Source organism: Aegilops tauschii, chromosome 2 (genome assembly GCF_002575655.3).
Source record: "Aegilops tauschii subsp. strangulata cultivar AL8/78 chromosome 2, Aet v6.0, whole genome shotgun sequence".
NCBI classification, from domain to species: domain Eukaryota; kingdom Viridiplantae; phylum Streptophyta; class Magnoliopsida; order Poales; family Poaceae; genus Aegilops; species Aegilops tauschii.
Window position 1 is genome coordinate 67224959 of NC_053036.3, and position 11614 is coordinate 67236572.

Sequence of the window (11614 nt, forward strand, 5' to 3'; positions counted from 1 at the left end):
CTCCCGGCGACCAAGCCATGTCGACCACCACCTCCGCTGCCCCGATGTCGAGCACCACGGGAGCACTCACTGATACGTCTCCAACGTATCTATAATTTATGAAGTATTCATGCTATTATATTATCCATCTTGGATGTTTAATGGGCTTTACTATGCACTTTTATATTATTTTTGGGACTAACCTATTAACCCAGAGCTCAGTGCCAGTTTATATTTTTCCCTTGTTTCAGTGTTTCGCAGAAAAGGAATATCAAACGGAGTCCAAACGGAATGAAACCTTCGGGAGAGTTATTTTTGGAACGGAAGCAATCCAGAAGACTTGGAGTGCACGTCAGGGAATCAACGAGGAGAGCACGAGGCAGGGGGCGCGCCCTCCACCCTCGTGGGCCCCTCGTGGCTCCCCTGACCGACTTCTTTCGCCTATATATATCAATATACCCTAAAACCATCGGGGAACAGAATAGATCGGGAGTTCCGCCGCTGCAAGCCTCTGTAGCCACCAAAAACCAATCGGGACCCTGTTCCGGCACCCTGCCGGAGGGGGCAACCCTCACCGGTGGCCATCTTCATATCCCGGTGCTCTCCATGACGAGGAGGGAGTAGTTCACCCTCGGGGCTGAGGGTATGTACCAGTAGCTATGTGTTTGATCTCTCTCTCGTGTTCTTGATTGGCACCATCTTGATGTATCGCGAGCTTTGCTATTATAGTAGGATCTTATGATGTTTCTCCCCCTCTACTCTCTTGTAATGGATTGAGTTTTCCCTTTGAAGTTATCTTATCGGATTGAGTCTTTAAGGATTTGAGAACACTTGATGTATGTCTTGCCGTGCTTATCTGTGGTGACAATGGGATATCACGTGATCCACTTGATGTATGTTTTGGTGATCAACTTGCGGGTTCCGCCCATGAACCTATGCATAGGGGTTGGCACACGTTTTTTTCTTGACTCTCCGGTAGAAACTTTGGGGCACTCTTTGAAGTTCTTTGTGTTGGTTGAATAGGTGAATCTGAGATTGTGTGATGCATATCGTATAATCATGCCCACGGATACTTGAGGTGACATTGGAGTATCTAGGTGACATTAGGGCTTTGGTTGATATGTGTCTTAAGGTGTTATTCTAGTACGAATTCTTGAATAGATCGATCCGAAAGAATAACTTTGAGGTGGTTTCGTACCCTGCCATAATCTCTTCATTTGTTCTCCGCTATTAGTGGCTTTGGAGTGACTCTTTGTTGCATGTTGAGGGATAGTTATGTGATCCAATTATGTTATTATTGTTGAGAGAACTTTCACTAGTGAAAGTATGAACCCTAGGCCTTGTTTCCTAGCATTGCAATACCGTTTACGCTCACTTTTACCACTTGTTACTTTGCTGTTTTTATATTTTCAGATTACAAAAACCTATATCTATCATCCATATTGCACTTGTATCACCATGTCTTCGCCGAACTAGTGCACCTATACAATTTACCATTGTATTGGGTGTGTTGGGGACACAAGAGATTCTTTGTTATTTGGTTGCAGGGTTGTTTGAGAGAGACCATCTTCAACCTACGCCTCCCACGAATTGATAAACCTTAGGTCATCCACTTGAGGGAAATTTGCTACTGTCCTACAAACCTCTGCACTTGGAGGCCCAACAACGTCTACAAGAAGAAGGTTGTGTAGTAAACATCAAGCTCTTTTCTGGCACCGTTGCCGGGGAGGCTAGGTAAGCGGCACTCACACCCTGTCAACTAAGCTCTTTTCTGGCGCCGTTGCCGGGGAGGTGAGTGCTTGAAGGTATATCTTTAGATCTTGCAATCGAATCTTTTTGTTTCTTGTTTTATCACTAGTTTAGTTTATAAAAGAAAACTACAAAAAAATGGAATTAAGGGTGCCTCATATGCTTCATATTTTTAATATCTTTCATGAGTATGATGGAAAGGAAAATTGTGCCAAATTGTTAGAAAAAGAATGCATTAAAATATTTGGCACTAAATATTTAATGATGAGCATGATTGCAATGTTGTTAGTATGAATTCCTTGAATATCCATGATGCTAATGATATGCGAAGCCACAAGCTTGGGGATGCTATGTTTGACGAAGATGATATTTTTTGTCCCCCAAGTTTTGATGAGCAAATTTATTATGATGAAAGCATGCCTCCTATCTATGATGAATATTGTGATGACACGTATGCTATAAAGAATAATGATAACCATGAAACGTGTCATCTTGATCTTAATTTTCAATCACATGATAGTTATTTTGTTGAGTTTGCTCCCACTATTATTGATAAGAATAAATTTGCTTATGTGGAGAGTAGTAAAATTCCTATGCAAGTAGATCATGGAAAGAATGCTTTAGGTGCTGGTTATATTGTTGAATTCATTCATGATGCTACTGAAAATTATTATGAGGGAGGAATATATGCTTGTAGGAATTGCAATAATATCAAGTTTCCTCTCTATGTGCTTACAGTTTTGAAATTATGCTTGTTTTGCCTTCCTATGCTAGCTGATTATTGTTCCCATAGGTTGTTTTCTCACAAAATCCCTATGCATAGGAAGTGGGTTAGACTTAAATGTGCTAGTCATATTCTTCATGATGCTCTCTTTATGTTTCAATTCATATCTTTTATGCGAGCATCATTGAAATCATCATGCCTAGCTAGGGGCGTTAAACGTTAGCGCTTGTTGGGAGGCAACCCAATTTTTATTTTAGTTTCTTGCTTTTTGGTTCTGTTTAGGAATAAATATTTGATCTAGCCTCTGGTTAGATGTGGTTTTAAGTTTTAATTAGTGTTTGTGCCAAGTAAGACCTATAGGATCTTCTTGGATGATAGTTATTTGATCATGCTGAAAATTTCAGAAACTTTTTGTTCACGAAAACAATTGTTAAAAATCACCAGAACGTGATAAAATACTGATTCCAATTGCAGTAGATCAATAAAAAAATTATCTAGGTCGTCCTATTTTGGTAGATTTTTCTGAGTTCCAGAAGTTTGTGTTAGTTACAGATTACTACAGACTGTTCTGTTTTTGACAGATTCTGTTTTCTATGTGTTGTTTGCTTATTTTGATGAATCTATGAGTAGTATCGGAGGGTATGAACCATAGAGAAGTTGGAATACAGTAGGTTTAACACCAATATAAATAAAGAATGAGTTCATTACAGTACCTTGAAGTGGTGTTTTGTTTTCTTTCGCTAACGGAGCTTATGAGTTTTCTGTTGAGTTTTGTGTTGTGAAGTTTTCAAGTTTTGGGTAAAGATTCGATGGACTATGGAATAAGGAGTGGCAAGAGCCTAAGATTGGGGATGCCCAAGGCACCCCAAGGTAATATTCAAGGACAACCAAGAGCCTAAGCTTGGGGATGCCCCGGAAGGCATCCCCTCTTTCGTCTTCGTTCATCGGTAACTTTACTTGAAGCTATATTTTTATTCACCACATAATATGTGTTTTGCTTGGAGCATCATTTTCTTTTGTTAGTATTTGCTTGCTGTTATTTATAATAATGTTTTGAATCTTTATTTTCAATAAAAATGTCAAGGACAACTTTTACCATGCTTATTTTGCAAGTATACATGTTGCTGTTTCAAAACAGAAAGTTTACCGCTGTTGCAAAAATTCCCTAGAAAAGTCAGAATGTGATAAAATGTTGAAACCTTTTGCATAATAAGCTATGATAAATTTACTACAGTGGGAATTTTCTTTCATAATGTTTGGAGTTAGGGAAGTATGATGAATCTTGCATTCTTTACAGACTGTACTGTTTTGGCAGAATGTTGTTATGTTTGCATATGTTTGCTTGTTTAATGATTCTATTTAAGGATAGGAGTATTAAATATGCAGAGGCATTTAGTATGCAATGTTGAATAATAATTTTAGTGATTTCCTACAGTAGAAAATGATAAGGTTTTTGCATTGGTTTATACTAACTTATCTCACGAGTTTTTGTTGAGTTTGGTGTGGATGAAGCTTTCGAGATTTAGGAAACCGTGATATGAGAGGAATTAAGGAGACACGAAAGCTCAAGCTTGGGGATGCCCAAGGCACCCCAAGATAATATTTCAAGAAGTCTCAAGCATCTAAGCTTGGGGATGCCCCGGTAGGCATCCCACCTTTCTTCTTCAACAATTATCGGTTAGTATCGGTTGAGCCTAAGTTTTTGCTTCTTCACATGATGAGTGCTATCCTTGAAATGTCGTTTTATTTTGTTTTGCTTGCTGTATGAATAAAACACCAAGATCTGAAATTCTTAAATGATAGAGAGTCTTCACATAGCTACATAATTATTTAACTACTCATTGATCTTCACTTATATCTTTTGGAGTAGTTTGTCATTTACTCGTGTGCTTCACTTATATCCTATGAGTAAATGGTTGAATGATTTGAATGTCATAAACCTAAAATTAAATATGTTTCATATGCCTTTCCCATGGGGAGTAATGCCTTCACATATAAGAAGTAGAGGTGGTAAAGTTATTGAAGGTTAGCAAGCATTGTATTGGTCACTTGAACAATTTATGAAAGAATATTGAAGGAAGAGAGATTTCACATATAAATATACTATCTTGGACATCTTCTATGATTGTGAGCCCCATTAATTATTTTCGAACCTGAGCAAATTAGTTGAAGTTGGACAAGGAAGACAACATAATGAGTTATGCTTGGGTATATTTGTATAGAAGTTATATTGTTATGGATCCTCTAACATGTGGTGCTTGCTATTTAGAATCCTTTGCTAGCCAAAATATCTGTACTAAGCGGGAATACTGCTTGTGCATCCAATTCCTTGAACCAAGTTTCTTCCATGAGTGTCCACCATATCTACCTATATGCGGTATTTACCTGCCGTTCCAAGTAAATTTGCATGTGCCAAACTCTAATCCTTCAAATAATAATCTGTTTTGTATGCCTGAATCGCTCATGTAGCGACTAGGGGCTGTCAGTATCTTCCATGCTAGGTGGGTTATTCTCACGATGAGTGGACTCCGCTCATCATTCACGAGAAAATGGCTGGTAACTGGGATGCCCAGTCCTATGATCAAAAGATCAAAAACAAATTCGCAAATAATTTAAACAAAACTCCCCCAGGAATGTTGATAGTTGGACGGCACCCGTTGTTTCGGACAAGCCGTGGAGTGTGAATGTTGGTGGAGGGGGAGTAAAAACTTTACCTTTCTGCGTGGGAACCGCCTATAATGTATGTAGTATGTGTGACGCCCTCGATTCAATCATACACTAATCATACACGCAAATGTGTACGATCAAGATCAAGGACTCATGGGAAGATGTCACAACACAACTTTAGACACAAATTAAAATAATACAAGCTTTATATTACAAGCCAGGGGCCTCGAGGGCTCGAATACATAAGCTCGATTACACAAGAGTCAGCGGAAGCAACAATATCTGAGTACAGACATAGGTTAGACAAGTTTGCCTTAAGAAGGCTAGCACAAAAACAACGTCGATCGAAAAGGCAAGGCCTCCTGCCTGGGAGCCTCCTAACTACTCCTGGTCGTCGACGGTCTCCACGTAGTAGTAGGCATCGGCGGTGGCATCTGGCTCCTGGGCTCCGACATCTGGTTGCATCAACCGGAAAGAAGAAGAAAGGGGGAAAGAGGGAGCAAAGCAACCGTAAGTACTCATCCAAAGTACTCGCAAGCAAGGATCTACACTACATATGCATCGGTATCAATGAAATGGGTTGTATCTGTGGACTGGACTACAGAATGCCAGAAGAGAACGGGAAAGCCTAGCCTATCGAAGACTAGCATCTTCAAGCAGCTCCAAGCATCTTGCAGCATCAGAAGAGATAAGAGTAGCATAAAGTAAAGTAGTAGAAGTGTTATCAACCTCGGCCAGAGATCCTTTCTCGACTCCCTGCGAGAAAGCAATCCCAGAGCCATACTATCTAGTTCTCATCATAATCCAATTCTCATCACAAGTATCCAGTTCTAGTTGTATCGATCGGGATACAACTCCAAGTGTCTGTTACCGTAGGACAGGCTATCGACAGATGTTTTCTTCCCTGCAGGGGTGCACCAACTTACCCACCACGCTCGATTAACTCCGGCCGGACACACTTTCCTGGGTCATGCCCGGCCTCGGCCAAACAATACGCCGCAACCCGACCTAGGCTTAATAGAGAGGTCAGCACGCCGGACTAAACCTATGCCCCCAGGGGTCATGGGCCATCTCTCCGGGAACTCTGCACGTTGCGAACGCGGCCGGTGAGCAGACCTAGCTACCTCCTTAAAAAGGCAGGTGCTTACCAGTCCAACCCGGCGTGCGCCGCTCAGTCGCTGACGTCTATTAAGCTTCAGCTAATGCATACGACGCAGAACGCCCATACTATGCCCACGTGATGGTTAGTGCCATCAGGCCAGAGGCCCCTTGGATCAAATATCCAAATCGTAGTGGATTAGGAACGCGCGGTAACAAGCAGAGACTCACGAAAGATGTGACCCCGTCGCCCGTCTCGAGGACTTGCGGCAAGGGCTAGGAATGCCCGGCCACGCCTCGTAATTATCTCGTGGGCACCCTCCAGGTCAACCCGTCTCCACATCACTCACGGGTACCCCTCAGGGTCGACCCGCCTTTCCAAGTAACAGTGGTAAAGTCCAAGTATCCGTGTGTCCAAACATCAAGGGGAAAACCCGAGGAATCACCCCCGGTGAATTCCACTCGATGTAATCATCAAGGTGAACGTAAGAGGAATCACCCCTGAGGTTCACACTTGAGGGGTTGCACGACAGAGTCGTATCGGAAGTGGTTAAGGCGGAATCACCCTCGATGACCATGACCGAACAGCTACACTACAGGGTTAACATCAGAAATGCTGTAGAGGTCTCACCCTCGGCACTCGATAGTAACCCAGCAGTGTCGAGCAACTAAGGGGAAAGTGATGTGCGGTGCCGGGGCCTGGTCTTCGATCCCGTTGATCGGGTCTTCGAACATAAAGCAGGGCAACTGGGACAAGGTGGGGGTCACTGATGGATCACTAACCAACCTATACTAAGCAGTTTAGGATAAGCAGGTAAGGTACAATGAGCAGGTTACAAAAGCAGGCTATGCATCAGAATAGGAGCAAACAATAGCAATAGCAAAATCTAATGCAAACATGAGAGAATGGAATGGGCGATATCGGGATGATCAAAGGGGGGCTTGCCTGGAAGCTCTGCTGAAAGGGGAGAAGGATCGTCGTCGACGTAGTTGATCACAATGGCATCATCAGCGGTCTCGGGGTCTACCGGAGAGAAGAGGGGGAAGAAACAATAAATATAAAGCAAACAAAGCATCATAAAGCATAACATGGCAATACGCGGTGCTAGGGGTGAACTAACGCGGTACTACACGTTGCAGACGGAGGGGATAAACATCCGAGGATGAATTCCCGACGTTAGGCGGATTCCGGAGAGAGGAAAAGAGGGGGAAAATTCCATGTTCAACATGCTAGGGGCATGTGACAGATGAACGGACCGCGTATTCGGATTCGTTGGATTTTTCTGAGCAACTTTCATGTAGTAAACATTTTCATCGGAGTTACAAATTATTTTCTAATAATTTTCAAAGTTTTATTGATTTTTAAAATTTTCTTTATCTAGTTAATTCAAACATTAAATATGTCAGATTACTTTTTATACCCACTAGCGGTTAGCCTAAGTGTATGACAGTGGGGTCCAGTCAAACAGTTGACCAGTCAAACTTTGACTGGTTAACAGGGTCAATGGACCCACATGTCATAGACTAAAATTTTAACAGATTTGCTTGTTTAGTTTAATTTAGCAGTGATCCATTGACATAGACTATTTACCTAATTAGATAAATAAAGCAATACTAGTTAGAGGGGAGGCCACATGTCTTAGGATAGCAATTGATTTAAGTAATAGTACTGATTAGCCTAACTAGCAACAAAATTAGCCGTAACTAATTCTTGGGCCGGCCACCCACACACACAGAACACACACGCCACACACACCACACAACACACACTCAGCCATGGCCATGGCCATGGCCGATAGCAGCAGCAGGCAGCACTAAGCGCATTAGCAATTGGCAACGGGCAGGAGCTATCAGCAGCAGTACGCAGCGCTAGCAGCGGCAACAGAAGCGGCGCAGTACCACACAGAGATAGTAGAGACAGTAGCGACAGTAGTCAACAGCAGCGGCATGTAGTAGCAGAAAGCAGTCACCTAAGAGCACAACAGGCACGACAACAAGCAGCGCCGAGCGCGTTGTCGCGTCCATGGACATCGCCGGCTAGCAACGGCGGACACAACCAGGATGCGGCCAGACGGCAGCGGCGCACGGGGAGCAGTGGTAGCAGCAGGCAGTAGCACAAGCAGTGGCAGGGGAAGGCAGCAGCATGCGATAGCAGAAGCAAGGCAGGCAACGGCGAGCGGGGGCGACGCAACTGGGCGAGGCCAGAGGCGAGCGCGGCCCCGGGGCAGGCAGAGCGCAGCAGGTGATGTGACCAGCGTGCGGGAGCGAAGCTCCGGGCGCGGGTATGGCAGGCTTCGGCCACGGCGGGCGCGAACTCACGAGGTGACACTACGGCGACGGATCGACGGGGTAAACGAGGGGAATCAGTCGAGGAGCTCACCACAGAGGCACACGGAGGCCGTTGGGAGGCTTAGGAGCTGCAGGCTTCGTCGGAATCGACGACGACGCCGGCGACCGAAGAGGAAGAAGACGACGGCGATCTCGTGATGCAGAGATGAGGAGCTCCAACGCGCGGCACCAACCGATGGAGAGGGCGACGGTGGACCTCGTAGATGTGTCGACGAGGTGCGGGGGCGGCGGTGGTCGCGGCGGGGCGAAGTGGCCGGCGACGAGCGCGTCGTGGAGGTGGAGGGAAAGGGGATCTGGGGAGAGCCCAGAGGGGAGTGGGGCGACAGAGGAGCGAGGTGAGTGGAGGCGGGGATCGAGGAGGCGGGGAGGCGCGGGGGCCTTATCCGCCATTGTCGGCGGCGAGGTGGTGCGGCTGGGCGCACTCGGCCTTGCCCCGGTCGGCTATACAGGGAAGGCGACCGGGGAGGCAGGCTGGCTCGGGTGAGGTTAGGTGGGCCGGTTGGGCCGACCCAAGTAGGTTAGGTCCAGGGGCAAGGGCCTCCTTTCCTTTTAAAAAAACTTCTCTGCTTTCTTTTATTTCAAAAAGCAAAACAGTTATATAATTTATAAAACTTACACCTAAAATATTAGTATAACTCAGGCTACTGCCACATTAAGTCTAACATTATAATAAACTAGTTTAGCATTTTCTTAACTCAAAAAGCATTTAATTTAATTATTTTTAGCCACTGTTATATACACAAAAGGGCATTTAAAATACTTTACAAAAGTGTTGGGTCACCACCATAATTAGTTATGGAATATTTGCCACACTTTGAACATTTTACTTTGCATGTTTGAGAAATTTAAATTTTGGGCTTTAATTTGAATTTGAGTTTGAACTAAGATTCGGATCAAGCGAGGATTAGCAACTGTAATGTGATGACATGGCATCATTAGCGGGGGATTACTGTAGCTTAATTATCCAGGCGTCACAATTCTCCTCCACTACAAGAAATCTCGTCCCAAGATTTAAGGGGTGTAGTAGGGGGAAAGGCTCGGAAAGGACGGAGCTCAACACAAGATAGGTAACTGGGGGCTATCTCTCGAGTTGAATTTCAAGAAAGTCATTGAGAGCAAGATAAGAAGGTGCAATAAGAAGCTTCAAGTGGGTAGGCAATTGTTCGTTGCCTGAAACAAAGGGGTAAAGGGGTTCAGAGCAATGGGAATAAATATTACGCCTGATACTAGAATAGATCACTAGGAATGTGGCTCGTGATTTACATACGAAGCCAAGTGCAAGAAATAATTTTGGAAAACAGGGATGTATAGGAGAGTTAGGTTTCGATCCTGTGGAACTATGGGTTATGGGCCCACCATGTGGGTTAACACCAGGAAGGCGCTAATCATTTTGCACGGTCATGATAGCAAGGCAGGTCAGAGGATAGCCTGTCAATTATGTTGGCAACAACATTGGTACCAAGGGCAAGGGATGAAGAGAACCATTTTCCTGCTCGTTGAAACGAGGCGGACCAATAGGCAAAGTTCTCGTCCATCGGTGGTTACCAAAATGTCATCAACAATAGTAACAGGGTCTTACTGAAAAATTATACACCAAGGTGTTTACATAAGTAGGGAACTATTACTGCTTAGATCATATAGATCACAAGAAAGGTTAAACAAAACAATGGAAAGGAAAATGTGGTTATTAGTTTAACCAGACCAATGGCAAGGAAAAGGTGCTTATACAAAAGCATTAGAGTATATGCTTCCCAAGAACAAACAGAGCATGATATACATGACAGGACATCAAGTACTTATCCATTTAGTTAATGGGGCAAGGAGAATCATGATGTTTACCCATACAGCGGTGTTTGGTTAATTGATGAAGAAACATTTAGCATTGCGCCTCCAATGTTCTTAACGATGTTCGGAGTAACACAGTCATACTTTTGGATGGCATTGACATGGTCATCAGGTAAAGGACGGACCTTGGGAACACAAAGGATCCATCGGGAATTACTTGAACACCTCATGCAATTTTATCAGGGAAGACGAGGAGGTGGCCGATGGATTCAACAAAAATCCATCGACATGTCAAAAAGGATATATTTCCATAATTTATATGAACAAATTTGTGTTGGGGGGAAGGGAAAAATGTTGTCAATGATAACCCAAATCATCGAGGGGCAAGGGTGGTATTTCTCATCATGAATTCAAATAATATCCTGGAAGAGCTCAGAATGTTGATGATGATCACGACACATTTGCCGAGAGATTTCATGAAGATGTAATCGATCGGCGATGACATCAAGTCAACAAAATGGTGAAGCGAAAGGTTATTGGAACCACGGGTACGACACAAACTCGAAATCGAACTTGCTGTTCAAGGTGAAATTATATGACGAGGAAGATCCATGTAAGCTTAGCTCATCATCGAAAATTATGCTTCGGGAAGAAGGACCAGGTAGCACAGTTAAAATTTAGCACGATAATAATATAGCCGATCAGGCTAGGGATGACTTGAAGGATTAATAAACTCATAAGTAATGAAAATGACTTAGAGTTATTGAATCGGAGTGCGAGGAATCGATTCACTTATCGGTGTTCTTGAGTGGCTAATAACGCAGAACCCGGGGGAAATCTAAAATCGATGAGAAGCAATACTAGCAGATGAAGACTCATAGGAAGCAACACAGTTCTTTGATATTCTCGAGATACCGAAGGGTAATACTTGAAGGAAGATCAAAATAGAGGTTGTGGAGTTGCATTGATCTGCAGAAGACAAGTGTGTGAACTTGTCCGAGAAATGGAATCAAAGGGGAACAATCATGGTTAGAACCACGGTTGCAAAGTACCAAACATAGATACCAGATGAACTTATAACAAGGGGATTATTATTATCACAAGAAGCTTCCATGATAAGTGCCACATCGGGTCCATGGGCATGAACACAAAGTTCAAGGTCGACTCCCAGTTCATCAATGCATAACCTTTCATTCACTCCTCGTTTTCAAAGAAATTGTAGTGCTGAAGATTTATCTAGTGAAGCACCAGAAGAGTATGACT

At 43.6% G+C, this 11614-nt stretch overlaps 1 long non-coding RNA gene across 1 annotated transcript; it reads right to left on the minus strand.

Moving 5' to 3' along the window:
- Window positions 1-5283: 5283 nt before the first annotated feature.
- Window positions 5284-7269, minus strand: LOC141041952 (uncharacterized). Its single transcript, XR_012203725.1, has 2 exons — window positions 7164-7269; window positions 5284-5574 (listed from the first exon to the last, which is right to left on the minus strand). It is a non-coding gene; the product is annotated as an uncharacterized lncRNA (long non-coding RNA).
- Between the last annotated feature and the right edge of the window lie 4345 nt (window positions 7270-11614).